Genomic DNA, 20,523 nt, shown 5'->3' on the forward strand with positions numbered 1-20,523 from the left:
CAAAGATAATTTAATCTTGAGAAAATTAAAAACATACAATATGCAGAAATAAGATGAAAACAAAAGCACCTACTATGAGGGAAACGCTAATGATGGCGGATTTTGAATTAAACCCTAGAGACCTGAAAATATTGTGTTAGCACCCATTATCGAAATCAAATAATTTATTCCACAGTGACAGCCTGATTTTCTGTTTTATTTGAAAATACAAAGGAGTTCAGTTTGAACCTGAGAGTAAGTCTGTGGTTTAACCACTTTTTGGAACTTCCTGGGAAGTGTTGTTTCCTCTTCTGTGTTTCCAGATTTTTTTTAAAATGCCAGGCTCTTTCTCTTTCTAAGCAGCAAGTTATCTCACACAAGATGATCATTACAGTAGTAGAATTTCCTGGACTAGCTTTTTCTTTGTTCCAGCTTCAGTTAAAATAGTACCTGCTTTTGTCCTGTCTGCACTGCTTACACTGTGTTTTACCACGTAACTCTCCCCTACCCTAAATTCTAGTTCATTTTCCTTAATTAGACAAGTAATTTTATTTTTGATCCTCTCTTAAAATATTTGCATTTTATATGTTGCTTTGGAGTGTTGTTCCATAGAAGGGCTGCCAGGACTGCATTATTGAAAGTGAGTTCCTTATCCATGTGGATAATTATTCCACATTTAAAACAAAAAAAAAACACACCACAAAATGCAAAACAGCAGAAATATTCCAGTTATGCTTTTCTGTGTGCTTTTTGTAACAAACTTCCTTAGCTTTTAAGAAAAGATGGTATAAAAAAATAACTCATTTTGGCACTTGCACTTACAGCCAGCTTGGGAATTGCATCCCACATCGTTGTGACTATTGAGGCTTCTGATGATGCTCATGGCGTCTTTGAGTTCAGTACTGAGTCACTCTCGGTAAATGGAACTGAGCCTGAAGATGGAGATAGCAATATTATGTTGCAGGTTAGAAAGTTTTGGGTCTCATATTGCTATGCAATCCTCTTTTATGTCTATTTTACAGAGCATTCTGCAATATTTTTATAATAGGTCTACAGCATTTTAACTTAACTTTATCATGTACATTTGTCTTGACATTTTATACTTCACTTTCTAAAGTGTATCTTTCAGCTTAAAACTAAAATGTTTTATATAAGTTTAAATTTACTTCTACTTGTTTACATTTGAGGTATGAATATTTTAAAGTAAGTGCTGATGACACAACAAATACAGCAAAGCTAAGATGATAAAGATTACACTGTTTTTAAAATTAGTTTATTTTTAACTCATCATGTCAATGGCTTTGCACTGTATATAATGGAGGGGCTGGATTGTGTGCAGCTTGCAGTTGGCAATGACATGCTTAAGATCCTCCGGGTAAGGATTAAGGGACATGGAAATAAGTTATAACAATAAGATGAAGTTGTTGTGGGAGTCTGCTATAGACCACCCAGCCAGGAGGACAACATTGCCAAATTATTCTATAATGAACTAAGGGATATCTCTAGGTCATCTGCCCTTGTCCCTGTGGGTGACTTCAACTTCCCAGATGTTAGCTGGGAATACCATACAGCCAATACAAACAGGTACTGGAAATTCCTGAGGCACGTTAACAATAACTTGTTGGTACAGTTACTCTGGAAGCTGACTAAGAAAGGTGCCCTCCAGATTTGTTGCTTGTAAACAGTGAGGGTCTTGTGGGTGAAGTGGTGATTGGAGGCTGTCCTGGCCATAGTGACCATGAGATGGCTGAGTTTAAAATCTTTGGTAATAGGAGGAAAACTGCCAGCAAAAGTTCAGCCCTAGCTATGGAGACAGCAGACTTCAGACTACTCAGTGAACTAGTTTGTGAGGTCCCCTTGGAACCTGCTTTTGAAGGTATTGGAGTCCATCAGTGCTGGTTAGTTAAGTAACACCTCTTAAGAGCACAGGAACAGGCAATTCCAAAGAGTCAGAAGTTGAGCAAGCTGGGCAGAAGGCCAGCTTGGCTGAGCAGGGATCTTATTCTAGAATTTAGGCGAAAAAGGAAAATCTGTGGGCATTGGAAGCAAGGTCAGTTGAACAAGGACTACAGAGGTGATGTTCACTCAGAGTTGAAGCTGGCCAGTACTGTGGGGACAACAAAAAGTGCTTTTTTTAAAGTATGCTAACAGCAAAAGGAGGAGCAGAGAAAACATTGATCCATTACTTGTTGAGGTTGGTAACCTCACAAATAAGTACGCCAATAAAGCAGAGGTTAATGCCTTCTTTGCCTCTGTCTTTAACACCAATGATGGGCTCGGGGACACCCAAAGCTCTGAATTTCAGGACTGTGATGATGATAAACTCCCAGCCAACTTTGAACTTGTGCAGGATTTGCTGCTCCAGCTGGATGCATATAAGTCTATGGGGTCCAGTGGGATTAATCCCAAAGTACAGAAAGAGCTGGCTGATGTCATTGCAAGACCTCTCTCAATAATTTTTCAATAGTCTTGGAGTCTGGAGAGGTCACAGTTGACTGGAATTAAGTTAAACGAGGAAGTGCTGGATTCTGCACCTGGCAAGGGGCAATGCTGGCTGTACGGACAGGCCTGGGGACAAGAGGCTGAAGAGCAGCCCCATGGAAAGGGATCTGGGGGTTTTGCTTGACAGCAAGAGAAATATGAACCAGCAGTGTGCCTTAGCAGCCAAAATGGTCAACTGTGTTCTGGAGCATAAGGCACAGCAATGCTGGATGGTCAAGGGAAGGGATTGTCCTGCTCTGCTCTGTGCTGGTGAAGCCTCACCTCTAGCACTGTGTGTGCTACAATATATGAAGGACATAAACTATTAGAGAGCATCCAAAGGAGGGCTACTATGGTGGTGAAGGGTCTAGAGGGCAAGAAGTATGAGGAGCGGCTGAGGTCCCTGGGTTTGTTCAGCCCAGAGCAGAGCAGGCCGAGGGGAGGTCTCATGGCGGCCTGCAGCTCCCTCACGAGGGGAGCGGAGGGGCAGGCGCTGAGCTCTGCTCTCTGGGGACAGCGACAGGACCCGAGGGAACGGCATGGGGCTGGGACAGGGGAGGGTCAGGCTGGGGGTTAGGGAAAGGTTCTGCACCCAGAGGTGGTCGGGCACTGGGACAGGCTCCCCAGGGACATGGTCACAGCACTGAGCTGCCAGAGTTCAAGAAGCATTTGGACTACTCTGTCAGACATGCGATTTGATTTTGGGTGGTCCTGTGTGGAGTCAGGTGTTGGACCTGATAATCCCTGTGGATCTTTTGTAACTCAGGATATTCTGTGATTCTGTGACTTTGCTGTATGCCATTTTACACTTTTATGTTCTTCTTTCTTATAGTACAAAGAAATACATAAATCTTTGTGTTTTCCACTTAGGTTGTGAGAACTCATGGGGCCCTGTCTGAGGTGACTCTGTATTGGGTCATAGTCTGTGATCTTACAGAAGACCTGGTCTCTGCATATGGGAATGTAACATTTGATGTTGGCCAAGTGAGAGCAAATATTACCATACAAGTTTCTCCTGACAACGTGCCTGAACTGGATCAGGTGTTTTCAGTTTTGATCATCAATGTGTCCAGTGGTCGTCTTGGAAATCACACTAATGCAACATTAACAGTTTTAGCTAATGATGATCCATATGGACTGTTCATCTTTTCTGAGAGAAACAGACCAATAAAAGTTGAGGAAGAAACAAAAAATATCTCCCTGACAATAGTAAGGCTTGGTGGTCTTCTTGGTACAGTAGTGGTTACATACAGAACTTTAGGTGATGATGAAAAGTCACCCTTTCTTCCACCTGATGTTGTTAGAGCAATACAAGGAGAAGATTATATACCCATTACTGGTTATGTGATCTTCGCAGCCAATGAAAGCGAAGCCACAATATCTTTGCCTATTTTGGATGATTATGATCCTGAGAGGTCAGAATCTGTTTTTGTGGAGCTAAACAATACTGTTTTGATCGACAAAGTACAGGATCGGCCAAGTAAGTGTCTTTCATATGTAAACCCAAAGCTTAAATATGTAGGCTAATATTTATATTTAATAGGATAAAATGCAGCAATTGAAATTACAGTAAAATTTTACCTCTGCCTAACTCTGTATAGTTAAGAATCCTGTAAGTTATATGTCAGAGTATCTCACATTAAGTATGAAGATTCTGTGTGTCAGCATATATTTCCTTTACCACAAAATTTTGTCAGGGGTGGACATTTCTTTCTCCCTTCTGCATCTGCTTTATCCCAGGTGTTTTAGGCCAACTGTATTACTGTATTGGTTTTGTGTGCTAATACCTGCTCACCTGTTGTTTCTGTAAAGCACAATGATAGGAAATAAGCTAGTTGCACTTACTGAAAGCGAAAAAAGCCTTTTAAACATTAAGTGGTGTAGAATTGCAGCTTCATGCTGGCTTTTTAGCGTAGAGGATGTTTGCCCGATCAGATAAATTCAGGTCATTACAGCCTTATTTATGCTTAAGAGCTTCTTGGCATGCCTAATTTCCCTTCCCTCTCCCCCATGACTCTCCCACATTAATCTTGATTTTTAAGGGAAACACTACAAAAAATTCTACTGGGAAACTGAAAGGTTACTTATAGTTCATCATTGCTAGTGTAAAATTCTATTGTCCTATGGACAAATAAATAAGTAATTTTGCTAGTACCTCACCTCTTCAAAGAACTGGTGTTTTGTATGCTCCACAGCAGGGTAGAATAATAAGTTAGTAAGAATGTGGATTTTCTGACATAATATAATTCAAACATCAAAAATATGCTTGTGCAGTTTGTAGTTATATTTTGTCCAAATCTAAAATGAAAATTTTATTGAAAGCTAGTAGTGGCCATCCACTAAACTCAGGTGTATGTATATGAACAGTATAGCCGTATATAGGAGGCATTTCAGGCTTGCTGTAAGAGGTTTTTTTCATATTTCAGTTGTAAATTCTCCTCGTCTTGGATCAGTGGGTGAGACTATAGCTCATGTAATTATCAATGCCAATGATGATGCTTTTGGAACACTTCAGCTTTCAGCTTCAGCTGTGCGAGTTGCTGAAAATTATGTTGGACCAATCATTAACGTGACCAGAACTGGGGGAATTTTTGCAGATGTTTCTGTGAAATTCAAAGCTATGCCAATAACTGCAACAGCTGGTAAGAAATCAAAATAGCAGAAATACACATTCTGTGTTAAACCAGAAAGAGCATACTGTATGCTTCGAGTAACCAAAGCAAGCAAGTGTGTATTGAATGCAGTCTAGTAAAACAAGTAGAAAAAATACCAAAGTGTGAGATACTTACTGAGTGTACTTAGGAGACAGGAATTCAGGTCCTATAGAAGAGACCTTACATCAAATTTAAAAAAACTCAGAGATATCATCACTGAAGAATCTAGCAAGAAAACTAAGGAAAGGAATTGGCTGTTTGTTTCCCTGGTGGCCACTCACTTTCTCAAAAAAATAAAATAAAATAAAAAATCCTGTAGTAGTATATATAGCTAGTACTTAGTCCTTTGTACATATTTCAACCTACCATACATGGCTTATTTGAGTTTCTTGGAGGGAAATTGAGAGCTGGTGACTCCTCTGTGAAACAGACAAATGTTAAGCACAATTCAAGAAGACTTTTACTTTGCAAATGAAAGGTAAAGCTCTCAGGTGATCCCTGAAAAGCTCCACGAGGGAAGGAGTGACCTTATGTCCTTTAGTAAAATCTCCTTTGAAAAAGGTACTTCTGTTTCATTTTATCTCTTGGAAAGCCAGACAACTATCAGAAATCAAATATAGAAATGTCACAGTTGTGTGATCTTCTCAATGGAAGATAATAATGGACCTTTTGTAATTGCTTCTTGGACTGACAGTGTAAACTCTGTTTTGGCCAAGATGAGATTTATTTTCATCCATCCAGATATCTAAAAGGCACTAGGAAATAAACAATTGTATTTTCTGGGTATGAAGATAAAGAAAAAAAAAACACAAAAAAACACACCAACATATGAACACAAGGGAATGCAAAAAGAACAGATAAATATTAGTGCTGATAAACATTAGTGATGTTTCATAATGAACCAGAATGCCTTAATATTCTTCTGTGTTTTGATTGTTTTGTTATTTTTTCATGTACAAATCTAGGTGAGGACTACAGTGTAGCCTCATCAGATGTTGTCTTACTAGAAGGAGAAACAAGTAAAGCTGTGCCAATTTATATAATTAATGATATCAATCCTGAAGTTGAGGAGTCCTTTTATGTTCAGCTGCTGAATCAAACGACAGGAGGAGCCTTGCTTGGATCTTTGACGAGGGCAGTCATAACCATTGAGGCTTCTGATGACCCGTTTGGATCCTTTGGTAAATGAGTCTTATTTGCATATTTTCTCTTGTCCAGTAGCAATCTGCTGATTTGTGGGTGAGTTATTACTGGGCAATGGAATAAAAATTTTCAGAATACAAAAAGGGAAGTCTGGATGAACACAGTAAAGGACAAAATAAGATAAACTAAATTAAAACGTGTAAGTAAGGGCAAATGGTGCCCTTATATAGCGAAATTGAAGCATTCAGTCAACTTATATATCAAGATTTTGTGAGACGAAGGTGGATTTTGGAGTCTCCTAATGGGGATGGATTTTAATTTAATTTGTATTTTTTTATCTATTCTAAATGTTGCATTTCTGCAATAGCTTGAAGCTTAAGTTTACATGCCAAAACCTGTTTAGATAGTGCAGTGTCATTGTTTTACAAAATAATCAGGCAAAGCAGGTTTAAATATCTGGGGAAATTGGAAAGTACAAATATGACTTAAATTGCGTTCTTGTATGTTCTGGTTGTTAGTTATTGTAGTTTTTCTTCTTTCTATCATTATCAGTAAAATGGATTGTGGACACTTTCCAAAAATAGTTTCATTACACAGGTTTTGAGAAAAAAATGGTAATTTCAAAAATTTAATGACATTTTAGAAATTTATCTTTTCTATTTATTTTTTCTATTTCAGTATTTCTGGTGTATGTTTTCCAGCCATTTTATTTGACTTACTCTTTCTCCCTTTAGTACCCTACTTTATTTCAGTTATTCCATTTTATCAGCAAAATGTAAAGGAAATTGACAAAAGTAAATAATTCCACATGGATAATTCATTAACTTCATTCTTAACAACTAAAGATTTTATACAAGAAAGACTTATATTTGAAACAATTTAGATGGAATATGTTGACACATTTTTTCCATACGTGACATAAAAAATGATAAAAAATTTCCTCACTGGGAAAAATTACCTTCTGACCGTCTTCTAAAAACTTAGATCATGGCTAGCCTTGAACAATGGATACGTTGGAATAAACTCTTGGGTGGGGGCTGAATTTTCATGCCAATTTTATTTGCAGATAAAATGATACTGAAAGTTCAATTTGAAGTTTAAACCTGATTAACATTTTTTTAATTGTGCAAATGAATGCAATCAAGTGAAATAAAATATATAATTCAGTAACTAGGATGGTGTTTTTATTTTAAATATTACTGTTAATGAAATACACCTCTTTGTGCTGCACTTCAGTGTTCCAGATGACCGAATTTACTGTGGAGGAGCCTGAATCTGGATCAGTACCCATAAATCTGCCAGTAATCCGCAATGCTGGGACACTTGGTAACGTTACTGTTGAGTGGGTTGCTACCATTGGTGGACACCCTGCTGATGAGGACTTGCAGGTTGCCTCAGGCAATATTACTTTTGCCCCTGGGGAAGCCTTTCAGATGCTACTATTGGAAATCCTGGCTGATGATGTTCCAGAAATAGAAGAAGTAAGTCAAGCACTTACATCTTCCTTGAAGATGGTATTAATTTTGACTTGTTCTAGAAATATGTATGATGGAAAACAAGAAATGTTCCGGCAGGAAGGTGCTATAATTTCATGTTATACTTTGCTTGTAATTATTGTTAGAAAAACCACAAATTGTCTAGCTGCATTACTTCTTTTTCTTTTCTTCTCTTTGAGATTGTCCGTGTAGAATTAACTCAGGCCTCCAATGGTGGTGCTATTGGGTTAGATGGCGTGGCAAGTATTATAATACCTGCCAATGATAATCCTTATGGCACAGTTTTCTTTCATCAATCCTTATATCGAGTTCAGGAGCCACTAGAAAGAAATTTGCTGGCAAACATAACAGTCAGGCGAAGGTTTGTATAATGTTTGCTTTATTTGTAATTACTATTTATTCTTCACTTTTGTTTCCACTATAATGTCAAATTTCATGCTCCTCTCATAAAAATATGTGCATCAATTCTTTGATCTGCCATCTCAATGTATTTTCATTTCAAACACATTGTTTTTGAAGTAGATGTCTGTGTATTACATAAATTACTTAAACGTAGTATACATTGAAATGCACAATGTAAACTCAGCGTACACAGTGTACTATTCATTTTGTCCGTTTAATCATCAAATCATTTAAACCTGCATGGTAGCCTGTTCCTGTGATTTGAACAGGAGGACAAAATGGCCAGCCCTTACAGGATGAAAATAAGAGAAGGAAAACAGGTTTTATGCATGTGATCCTAGAGGAAGGATGATAAGTCTGGGTGTCACCGGCTTTTTCTTCCTTGCAAGTAAGGAGAGCTGCCAAGTCCTGAAGAAGACTAAGTTAACTCCTAGAACCAAATGTTTACAAATATGCATTCTTAACAGACTACTACCTAAGCTATAAATAATCAAACTTGCTATCCACAAAAAAATAAGATAACTCAGTTATTCTGGTACTAGTTTCAAAGGGAATGCATTTTGATGTGTTATTTGGAATTTTTCAGCAATTCAGAAAGGGTCAGTTGATTTTGTTCACTTCTATTATTAACCCAGAAACATGTAGAATATTAGACATCCTTTGTCAACTAACAGAACTTTATTTTATTATAATGTCTTTTAGTGAGGGAAGATTTGGTCAGCTGCAGATTTTCTACAGCACTTCTGAGACTGACGTTGTAGCTCTTGCTGTGGAGCAAGGTCAGGATATCCTGGCCTACTACGAGCCTCCTGTACAAGGAATTCCTGACAAACCATCCAAGACCAGAGTGAATGTGTCAGCAGCAAGTGACCCTGTGTATTCCTGTGCAGCTCAGTGCCTAAAAGAACAAGCATGTTCAGCCTTTACATTTTCCAGTGCCTCAGGGATTCCTCTCTGCCTTTGGCTGACGTCAGATATCAGCCCATTAACTAACAACACTTCAGGGTTCCGGACCTACAAGAAAAACGTTACCAGTGCATTCGCCCTCTTCAGCACACAAGCCATCGCTGGCAGTGATTATGAACCTGTTACAAGACAGTGGGCCATAATGCAGGAAGGGGAAGAGTTTGCAAATCTAACAGTTACCATACTGCCTGACAGCCTGCCAGAACTGGATGAGAGATTCACTATAACCCTTTTGAAAGCAGAACTGATGAACGTCTCAGCCAGCTCAAAAAACCAACCAACCATAGGACAGCCAAATACCTCCACAGTTATCATAATGATGAATGGAGACGCATTTGGAGTGTTTAAGATCTACGGTGTAAGTCCCAATGCAACAGAGAAAGGTCTGTATGTTGAAGTAGAGGAACGTCCTCAGACCAACGTGCAGCTAATGATACACAGAACAGAAGGCAGCCTGGGACAAGTGACAGTGGAATGGCGTGTCATTGGTGGGACTGCTACTCCAAACTTGGATTTTATAGGTGTCGGTGAGACTCTGGTGTTTGCTGAAGGTGAGACAAGCTCTCGTTTTGGCTTCTGTTTTGTAAAACTAAGAAAAAGAAAAAAGAACGTGACAAGTACACGATACTGTGGATGTTTTGACAACTGATATCTTCTTCTTAGGCTAAATTTTCCTGAATGCTAAGGATACACGTGCAAAAGAGTATGGTTGTTCATTAGCATGTAGCATTATCTTGCAGAACACACACAGTGGTAGCAAAGCACAATGAAATATCTAAGCACAATAAATACCTAAGGGTTTTTATTAAAGAAATATTGCAGTATAAATATTGCACTATAAAGATTTCCTTTACCACATAAGTAAGGATTAATAAAGTCGAAGATAGTTGTTACAGCAAGGATAATGGAAATGAGAATCAGGCCTAAGTGGTCTTTTGTTAGCCCTCGGTCACTACAGTACTAATTTTTCATGACATCTCTTTAAATTCTGAGATCATATTGTAACATAACAAAACATATTTAAACGTAACATAACAGAACATATTTAAAAGAATTGCAAACAGGACAAACAAGTCCCTCTCAGACATTACTTAAGTACCATGCAGCATGCTGTATTTTATGCTGTATTTTATTTTTTCAAAGTCTGAGTTAATCGAACTGATATTTTGAAAGCAATTTCCAGGTGCGTAGTAAAGATTCTAGTGTGCTAGCTTGATAAATCATCTGAATAGTAAGGCATGGCTGCTGGCAATGATTGTGAGGCTGACATGTAATTACATTACCCGTTACAAGTTTAGTAAAAACTGATTTTGAAGTATTTTGAAAGACAATCTAGCAGGAAATACATATGTATTCTGTAAATTGATATTCTGATGATCATAAAACACAGCTGGGTTATGCACACGCACTGAACAACAGGATTGTGTTGTAAATTTTAATGGATATATAGCGACTAGAGATTAACGGTGTTTGCTGCTTACATTATTATTCTTTGATAGTCCCAAAGGCAAGGAACTAACAAAATGTCATCCCATTTCAATGCATTCCCTGGCTCAGTAAATGTACTCATATTGAATGTACACCCTTGTGTAAATGGTTCATCGGAGAGCTTAGCACCTGGCAATTTATTTTTTTTTCAAGAATGATATTCCCCTTTTCTAAGTTAAATTTTAAAGTCATAGAATTTGTAATGAAAATAAAGAATTCTAGGCACTCCGAAATAATTCCTATATAATTAATTTCTACATAGTATATTTAATGATGTGATCGTTTTATTGGCTTAATGTGACTGATCAATAGTAATTAGATAAAATTTCATAATGACATTCACTGACTTCCAGAAAGGTAAATAAGTTTGTTTCATGCAATTTTAATATATTTTATGTATTTAATTATTTTCAAAATGAGATGATTGAGTCTTTTTACAAGGTGGTTTCCAAGTGGACACACGGTTGTATACGTTCTTCTCCTTGTAGGTGAAACAAAGAAGATGGTCACGCTGCCCATTATAGATGATCCAGAGCCAGAGGATGATGAAAGTATTGAAATCAGCCTGGTCCATACTGAAGGAGGGAGTCGAATTTTGCCCAGTTTTGACACTGTCACAGTGATTATTCTGGCAAGTGACAATGTGGCAGGAATTATAAGCTTCCATACAGCCTCAAGATCTGTTATTGGTTGTGAAGGTGTGTTCTTTGTGTTGACCACGCTCAAATTTTAATGCCAGTTTCCATCTTTGTGCTTTCAGTTGATAATGACTCACAATGATTGTGTTTCACTGTTCAGAGAACACCAGCAAGAAGTGAATATCCACATACCTGACATGTACTTTGAACTCTTGCAAGCATTCATAGAATCACAGAATGCTTAAGGTTGGAAGGGGCCTCTGGAGGTCATCTGGTCCTTTCCCCCTCAAGCAGGGCCACCTAGAGCAGGTTGCTCAGGACCATGTCCAGGCTTTTGAGTATCTCCAAGGAGGGAGACCCCACAATCTCTCTGGGCAACCTGTGCCAGTGCTCCCACACAGCACAAAAGTGCTGTCTGATATTCAGAGGGAACCTCTTGTGCTCCAGTTTGTGCCCGCTGCCTCTTGTCCTGTCCCTGGGCACCACTGACACGAGCCTGGCTCTGTCCTGTTCCACCCTCCCTTCAGGTATTGAAGGACACTGATGAGATCCCCCTGAGCCTCCCCTTCTCCAGGCTGAGCAGTCTCAGCTCTCACAGCCTCTCTTCCCTTCCCTTGATCACCTCGGTGTCCCTCTGTTGGAGTCTTCCCAGTACGTTTAGGTCTGTCTTGCACTGGGGAGCCCAGAGCTGGACCCAGTGCTCCAGGTGCAGCCTCACCAGTGCAGAGTAGAGGGGAAGGATAGCTCTCTCAGCCTGCTAGGGATACTTGGCCTAATTCAGCCCAGAATGCCATCAGCCTTCTTAGTAACAAGGCATGTTGCTGGCTCCTGCCCAGTGCAGTGTCCAGCAGGACCCCAAGCCCTTTCTGTCAAGCTGCTCTCCATCAGGGTGCACGCCCTGGTGCCTGGGGCTGCTCCCCGCCAGGGGCAGGACTCTGCCCTTCTCTTTGTTGGCCTGCACGAGGCTCCTGCCAGCCCACTTCATGACTGCCAACATACACACACCTAATAGTCATAAGCAAATCAGATCTATCAGCGACTTACAAAGAATTTAAAATATTCTAGAAAACATTCCTGCAGAAACACTAGGGTAACATCTTCCCTTTGTCTGTCCCATGAACCTGATGTTTTTTTATGGCAGATGATTTGGGAAGTAGCAATTATAAGAGAAAGCAAACATTTGAGAAAGAACAATAATAATTTGGTATGTACTAAACATTTCTACTATTGTTTTAAAGAATACACGGCATGTTTCATCTACAGTTTGATGCAGTTTTGCATAGGATGATAATAGTACTGGTGGTGATTGCTTTAGGTGGCCTTTGATGGAATCTCAGTGTATTGCAGTATCACGTTTCTCTGATGTTTGAACTGATGGGCAGGGAAAGTTCACAAAACAGGAACTTGTCCCCTAATGTGTGCACTACATTTTCTGTTTGAAGAAAAATGGCTTTCTCAACCAAAGGTTTTTTGTTTTGTTTTCCCAACATGAAAGGGCATCATAACCTTTGGTTTTTTATCTAGGTATGGTTTGTGTTAATTCTGTGCCAAGCCAGATGTGATATGATTAGCTAAGAAGAGCTGTTAATGAGCACAAGGAATTAATACAAACTGTCTCAGTCCCAAAGTCCCTGAATACTTTCAACTGGTTAAATGTTATTCATAGCATGCTACCAAATGCTGGCTGCTTGAAACTGAAGTACTTGGCTATAGTTCTATTATTATATATAGTTATTATTATATTATTTTTCCAGGTTGTGAAAAGAAATAGTTCATTGCCTTCCAGCCAGAAACAAAACAAGTGAACTAAGTGTCTTTGATTAAAAAAAAAAGAGAGAGAAAAAGGGAGAAATAGAGGAAGAGCAAAAGAGCTAAGGCATTTAGATTATTTTAGTTTGTCAAAATATTTTTTTCATTCGAAAGCAAAATTTACCAGACATAAATCCAAATATCATTACTTTTACAGTTATTGTGTTATTGAAAATTTTCTGTTAAGTGAATACATTTTGTTTTCACAATGTGCATGTTATTTTTTACCTTATTGAGGATAAGTGTAGTATTTTTTTATTGGACAGGGGTCTGCGACAGTTGTGTAACTGTATTACAAGAAAATGCACTGCAGTAGCTTAAAGTAATGAGGAAGAGGAGAGCGGCTGATGCTCCCTTCTTCACAGCGATAAATACCCACCTCTTTGTTTCTCTATGTAAGAGATGCATCACTTATTAAGTCACAATGTAGAAATGTAAAAGTATGGATAAGGATTAAATAATAAAAAAAATATTGAATTTAGCCTAATAACACTTTCAATCTTCAGAAATCAATTAGTGTTCATATTAGCATTTCTTCTGGATAGGAATACCAAAAAAATCTTGGTAAAGCTGGTAGGAAACATGGATCAGTAAATAACTACTTGGAATCTGTAATAATGACTTCAAGTTTCTTCTCAGTGTTTGGATTATAGTGGAACAGCTTTCTATATCATAAAGCATTTTTCCCAGTCTTCAATGAAAATTCATTATAACTTATAGAGATATATTGAAATAAGCTTTGCCTTATTTGTGTGTGTGTGTGTTTTCCCAATGGTACTAAACCATTGAAACCACTTTTCTTTTAAATCTTTATTTCTTTGTAATGGATATGCAAAATTCTCAAATAGAACATAGTGGATTGCAGTGCAGTGTTAAACACTGTAATGATTTAGCCTCAGAGGAACCTGTAAATTGGGAGTCTACCATCCAGATGTTTGACTGTAGAAGTGGAATCCTTGTGATATCAATAAATTTTGAATTCCTTAATTTTCTTAGAAGCAACATGGACCAACTTAAGCCAAAGATGTCGACATCAATGTCGACATCAATGTTGACATCTCTGAGACTTAACTGAAGTTTGAAATGTTGGGGCTGAATAGCACATTTATGTATTTGAAAATGGGTGTATACAGTTTTTGTATTACTTCTTTACAATATTAAATTTTATTTAAGTATATTAAGGGCTCTTGAAGTTAAGAATTCCTTTCTCTTTCATTGGTAGCCAATATACATGCATATCTCTGACTCTTCCTTACAAAAAATAAATGTAACTAGAAAATTTTCAGATTTTTCTTGCCAGTTTTAGCTGTACAATGCTGTACAATTCTGTAAGGTAATACAGTAGAATAGCAAGACAGCATCCTAAGTTGCTGCTCTCTAAATTGCATAATCAAAGGGACTAGTTGGGCAGCATAATGTTATTATAACATTATCTTATGTTTTGTTAATTCTTCAATAAGCAAAAGAAATCTCATGTATTGTTTTCAAAAATCTCAGAATTGTAGATTTCTGCATATTTCATGTCTCTGAAAGCCAATGCAGGACAAAATGTGCTGTTGAACTTAAATTCTGTGGACCTGAAAAATGCATATGAAATATGAATGCCATGTACCTACCTATTATAAATAACCATCTGTCCTCTATTGTGAATGTTTTGCAAAATATTGCCTACTGATCTATTCCATGTTGATATAACATGCTAATTTCACATGTCCACATTTAAAATATTTAATGGAAATTTTGTGAAAAACTTGTGAATATAAAACAATTTCCACATTTTACAAAGCCTACTAAGAGGTCTACTCTTTTTAATTAAAGTGCCTTTGGGGTTAAATGTTATAAATGTGCAAAATACCATAGTATTTGCTTCCTTTATATGCACATTGTCCAGCAATACTGATTACCTCTGAGATTATAAGAAATTATTAACATTTTCTGAATGTTTTGTTTTCTAACAGTGACCATATTTGTAAGTTCGAACTCACATAAACGGAACTTACAGATAATTATAAGCATTTTTTTCTGCATGCATTGAATAAAGTCACAAGACAGTGCAAATGTTCAGATAATGTGTATTCTTTCCAGGGAACTGTTGTAGAAAACTACTATTATTGTTGGTACATACAGTAGTTACTGTTTTGTACAGTTTACAGACTTGTATTGCTCTAATGTTTGCGCATGTTTTCATGAACATTCCCTTTCTAAGTTATTCATCTATACCAAGTTCCCTCATATGTTCATAATTATTTCCAAGTGTGAACTAAAAACAGAAGAAAAAAACCTAGAAGAGTTTAAGTTTAGGTTTTTCTTTTCAGCATTAAAAGTGAATGTGGTATATAACTACTGTGAAATTCAAACTGACAAAAATAGCAATATCTTTCAGGAAAAATACTTTAACTGTGTGATGCATGTTTTTGACCTCTCATTTTTATAACCAACATGTAGAAGAGGAGACCCTGAAACACTGCATCTTGTCCTTTATTCCTAGGAGAACAATTACAATTCCACATCGTAAGAACTCCTCCAGGACTGGGAAATGTTACTGTTGAGTGGAAGATAGTAGGACATAATGTAAAACAAAATTTTGCAAACTATTCTGGAATACTTTTTTTTCCTGAGGTAAGTCCATAAACAGTGATGTTGGCTACAGGAAAATAGTGTGATTAGAACTGATCTGAGAAAAAGTGTGCCTTTTCAACAGTCCTTCTTTCTTGGTTTGATTATTTAATTTCTCACTTTTTGACTTACAAACTGGAGGGAGCTTACAATTCTTGATACTTAACTCTTCTTAAAGAAATTGTTCAAAATACTTGTCATTATGATATCACTTGTGTTTTATAAAATAATGGCTAATCAATTTACCCTTAAAACAAATAGGGGACGTTGAATACAACAGTGTATGTTGATCTGCTGGATGACCATATTCCTGAAGAAAAAGAAGAATACCAAGTCATCCTATACAACATCAAAACAGAAGGTAATGCAGAACTATAGCCAGCTACATCTTAAAAATACCATTTAATAATATAATATTTTTAATTTTATTATTTCATTTTGGAGGTATAGGACTGAGCAAACTGCAGCTGGTGCAAAGTACGCAAAGTTCATTAACATTTTATTGAAATAGGCTTGGTCCTTATGTATGTATATAGAAATCCCACCGTGTCTCCACAAATACACTTAAATGGTTTTCAATCCTGATTTAACTCTGCCTATTTAATTCAATGGTTGTTTCTTCCCTTAATCTTAATGCAAACTGAGTTTACTAATATGTCATGGATAGAGTTGCCATGAAACATGCAGATATTTTTATCTTTTTAAACAATCTTGTCAAGCTGCAGACTTACTGATCTGTCCCTGAATTCAAGGTGGTCAGAATATTTTATTCTTGCCATTAAAATTATAGTGAGAAAAGAAGCCTTAAACTGCATCCGTTCTGAAATACCTTTTTTCAAACTGAAATTAATGTCCAAACACCAAACTAACTTGACATGGATTGTGTTGCTGCGAGGTGCCTTATCAACTTCCGAGAGTCACTGTGGCCCAACGGGATGAGCAAAATTATTCATCAAAGCAATAGTTGGAAAACATATCAGTTTATTGATGTAATGATTGTGAAGTGGAATATAGTTTTAAGCTTTTGGAGGTACTTCCTGGGAAAATGGTTTATTTCCTTTTAAAATATAGGGAAGTTGATATTTGGCACTGGCCTGTTAAGTTTTCTTATTTTTTAATACATTTTTGTGACTTTGTACTTGGTATGCATAAAATTTCTGTTTCTATTTGTTATAGAATGTAAGTATATATATGTGTGTAGGTCCCACACCATCCACATACTTCAGTGAGCTTTGGTTTCGTGGTATTTGCATGGCTACTGAACGTTATTTAAATGTAATATTAACAATAATGTAAGACAAAAATATTAGTTGCATAACACTTCATTCACTGCAGTCCACTGATTCTCTTGCAGGAGTTTCTTCTACAGGTGCTGCTGTTTTGGATAGTCAAGGATATGAAGCTGTTCTAACAGTAGAAGCTAGTGATGAACCACATGGAATTTTGAATTTTGCTTCCACATCCAGGGTGGTTTTAATCCCAGAAGAAAACAAAACAATTCAGCTTTTTATTAACAGAGAATTTGGATCTCTAGGTCTGTATAACAACTCCAAGAGAAAGGAAGTTTTGTTTTGCTTATCATTAGGCAAATAAAAGCCATGATAATGAAAGTTTGGAAAAATCTTTGTTACAGTTGGTATTTTTTTCAGAACTTCTAAGCTTCTTTCTGCAGACTTGGAAACTAAATATTACTTATTACTAGAGTCATAATCCTCATTAATACAGCAAGGGATCTGAAAGCTGTAACAATCAGGTGGCTATTAAGGTTACCATATTTTTGTCTAATGAGTCTGTCTCAAAGCATTAGTCTCTTCAGAAAAAATAAAAAACATGAGAAAAGTGACATGTACACACATCCCACATATTTTTTCTCTGAATTTCAGGAAGTCAGCACCTTAGGAATGTCACATGGAAAAAGTTGTGTCCAGACCATTGAATTCAATTTATGTCTCCTCTGACAATTTCTGATTCCTCTTTGAATCAATTTATCCATTAACATCCTTTAAACTATATAGTATTCAATTCTACAATACAATAGTGTGCTTCATGAAAAAAAAAAATGAATCTTGTGTTTGTTGCCTGAAAATAGCAACTTATGTTGTGAGAAAACATGTATAATAATTTCCTATTTGCCTTTTTGGACTATATTTACACCTCGGTGATAATCTGGCTGTTTCTTTTGCCATACTTGTTTTGAAATGAAGTAACATTTACAGTGCTTTTCAAGATCTGGAGACACCAGAGAGTTTTAGAGACATTTTAATGACACTATTTTTCCATTTATTTTTTAATACCAGTCCATACTCTAGTGTACTCTTTGAACACTATTCAGTAAACTAATGTTTTAAGATAATTGTTCATAGTAAGTGCAAGATCTCTCACTGAATTAAAATAAGCATCGTTACTTATTTATTAATTAGGACTCTTTTATCTCTTACATTTTATTTCATATAGAGCAGCTTTTAATTTCATCTATCATTTTATTTCAGGTTCATACTCCTTATGTTTGCCACTTGACTTACCCTACCAGATTAGCGAGAGGTGGCTTTATTCTCAAAACTATAATGTATAACTTTTCTGCTTGGTAATATTTATCCATGTGTCCCCTAATTTTGTTCTCTATTGAAGTTTGTCAATCTACCCAGGAAAGTATCTAGATTTATTAATCTGTGTTTCCCAGCACTGTCTTTAGAGCCTTTCTTAGATATCTGTCATTCCCAAAAAGTGTCCTTGTTGCAAAAACTCATATTAATGGTACATGAGATGTCCCAGTTAGTCTTTCAGCAATTTCATATTTATGGTCCACAGAACTTCAAATTTCTGGATGCATTTGGACCCAATGATTTTTGAGTCCTATGCAGACAGACAAGTCAGCAAAGGTCAAATTGAAGGCATATTGATAACGGTAACAAAGGTACACTAGCTCCAATGTACTTTGGATAACTCTTTTAATCCTTCTGTTTTGCAGTTAGTCTTTTTATTTTGTGGATGAGAATTTGATCTCTTGTCTTTATCCATTCCAGTGAACATTATATAAGAACTGAAAAACAATTTTTTTTTTCTTTTTTTTTTTCTCCTCACAAATTAAACAGGTACTATCAATGTTACTTATGCCACAGTTACAGGATTGCTCACTGTAAGTAATCAGACAGAAGAGACTGTGGCTGAACCAGGAGCTGATTATGTACCTGCTTCTGGCTCACTGATTTTAGAAGAAGGAGAAACATCAGTTGCCATAAATATTACTATTCTAGAGGTAACCTCTAAACCCTTTAATTCTGTACTTTTCTGTATGATTTCAAAAGGGTAATATTTTGGGAACTAAAGCTTGCAGCCATTATTTGAAGCCCTGTGTTATATTTCACTGTCATTTAGAAAGATGGTTTCAATCTTAATATTAAAATCACAAGGGATCAAATAGTCACAGAAAGCAGCTCTACCTCTGTCTAAAGGTAATAAAGTTGTCTCATTAAAACTTTACCAACTATCTAGTAGTATTTAGAACAGTGTGCTTCATGGCTGGCTACAGGCTCATACTTTTTCATTGCTGGAGATACATGCCTCTAAAATCGGTCAGTAATTTATTTGCAAGAATAGTTTAGCGTCACCACAGGATCTTTTTCATGATATATAATGTCTTACTTAATTCTTCCACGATAATCAGTTTCAGACCCAATAAAATTATTTCAGGAAAACAGAAAAATGAATTCTAGTGTCACAGTAATATTAGAGACTTGTTGTGTGATCCTTTTTGGTGACTTCTGTGGAAGTTTCTTAAAGGACAATGAGAAGAGGATGTACTGTATTTGTGTTTTGCAGGATGATATACTTCCCTATGTGTGGGGTCAGGCCGACAAATAGGGCCCTCCGTTCCCCTGAGGAGGGAGTCGCCTACAACAATCACCCTTCTTTCTTTCTTGGTGGAGGCAGTCCTGAGGCGTGGAGTCAACTTCCTCACCTCAGGCATCCTCCCGGGTAGGCTTCCTACCTCATCCTCACCCACCGGTCTCTCCAGCTCCAGGGCCTCAAACCTATTGTCCAAGGGCACCTGGGAAGGCGGCGCCGGCAGGGGAGGGCATCTCCTGCGAGGTCGAGCAGGGACCTGTCTCCATTCCTCCTCAACTCGCAGGTCCCCTCCCTCTGCCCGATGGCAACAGGGCAGGGGGTCCACCCCCCTTTGGGGCGTCTCACCCTGGTCCCTCTCCCTCCGGTCCTGCAGGGAGTCGCTCAACCAGTCTATCTCCCGCTCGCACTCCCTGATATCCCTCAGCCTCTGCACCTCCTCCTTAAGCTCCGCCACCATGCGGACCAGGTCGTCCACCTGCTCGCACCTCACGCAAGCAGTCTCCCTGCCTCCCGCCGATGGCAGCAAGAGGCTCAGACACTCCCCGCATCCGGAGACCTGAACTGCCGCATGTTTGGGCGGGCAGTCGGTCTGGGTGTGCACTGACTTCCTAGAGAAAGCACCGTGCCTGGTGGAGACCATTGTAGCCCAGCTGACGGGAGAGTGCCGTTAGAGGAATTGTCCCTAAGGGCGGGTGTGAGCGCTCCGCCCTCCCTGCCCGCCAACTGCCTCGCTAACTGCCGCGTCACTCCCCCCGCGTCACTCCCTGTTTGCCGGCCCTGGTCGCCGCGCTCCTGGTCGCTCGCGCTCCCTAAGGGCTGCCTTTGAACGGCCGGGGGGAGGAGCTGACGCTGACGCTGCTGGCCCCGCCTACGCCTCGTCAGCCTCCCTCACGAGGGCTGCCGGTGCCTGGCGGCTCCCTCACGTAGGCTCGGTGCCCGAAAAATAGCCCTGCCTGTCCCGATCCCGCGCTCCGCTGCAGCACGCGTCTGCCCCGGAGCCGGTCG

The 20,523-nt window shown here is 38.2% G+C and overlaps 1 long non-coding RNA gene and 1 pseudogene across 2 annotated transcripts in view; both read left to right on the top strand.

The window, feature by feature from the left end:
• The window catches only part of LOC310891811, a 294,710-nt gene that overhangs the window by 176,590 nt on the left and 97,597 nt on the right, over positions 1–20,523 (top strand). The gene's annotated exons all lie outside the window — the stretch shown is intronic.
• The window catches only part of LOC310891796 (adhesion G-protein coupled receptor V1-like), a 73,886-nt pseudogene that overhangs the window by 43,277 nt on the left and 10,086 nt on the right, over positions 1–20,523 (top strand). Inside the window, exons 25-36 of the transcript in view lie at positions 804–943; positions 3,331–3,940; positions 4,887–5,102; positions 6,080–6,295; positions 7,494–7,738; positions 7,933–8,114; positions 8,858–9,672; positions 11,098–11,307; positions 15,545–15,675; positions 15,934–16,033; positions 17,027–17,206; positions 18,765–18,928. The product of the transcript in view is annotated as an adhesion G-protein coupled receptor V1-like (transcript). The remainder of the gene's footprint in view (positions 1–803; positions 944–3,330; positions 3,941–4,886; positions 5,103–6,079; positions 6,296–7,493; positions 7,739–7,932; positions 8,115–8,857; positions 9,673–11,097; positions 11,308–15,544; positions 15,676–15,933; positions 16,034–17,026; positions 17,207–18,764; positions 18,929–20,523) is intronic.

The sequence above is a fragment of the Anser anser genome (assembly GCF_964211835.1).
Source record: "Anser anser genome assembly, contig: HAP1_SCAFFOLD_100, whole genome shotgun sequence".
Taxonomy (NCBI): domain Eukaryota; kingdom Metazoa; phylum Chordata; class Aves; order Anseriformes; family Anatidae; genus Anser; species Anser anser.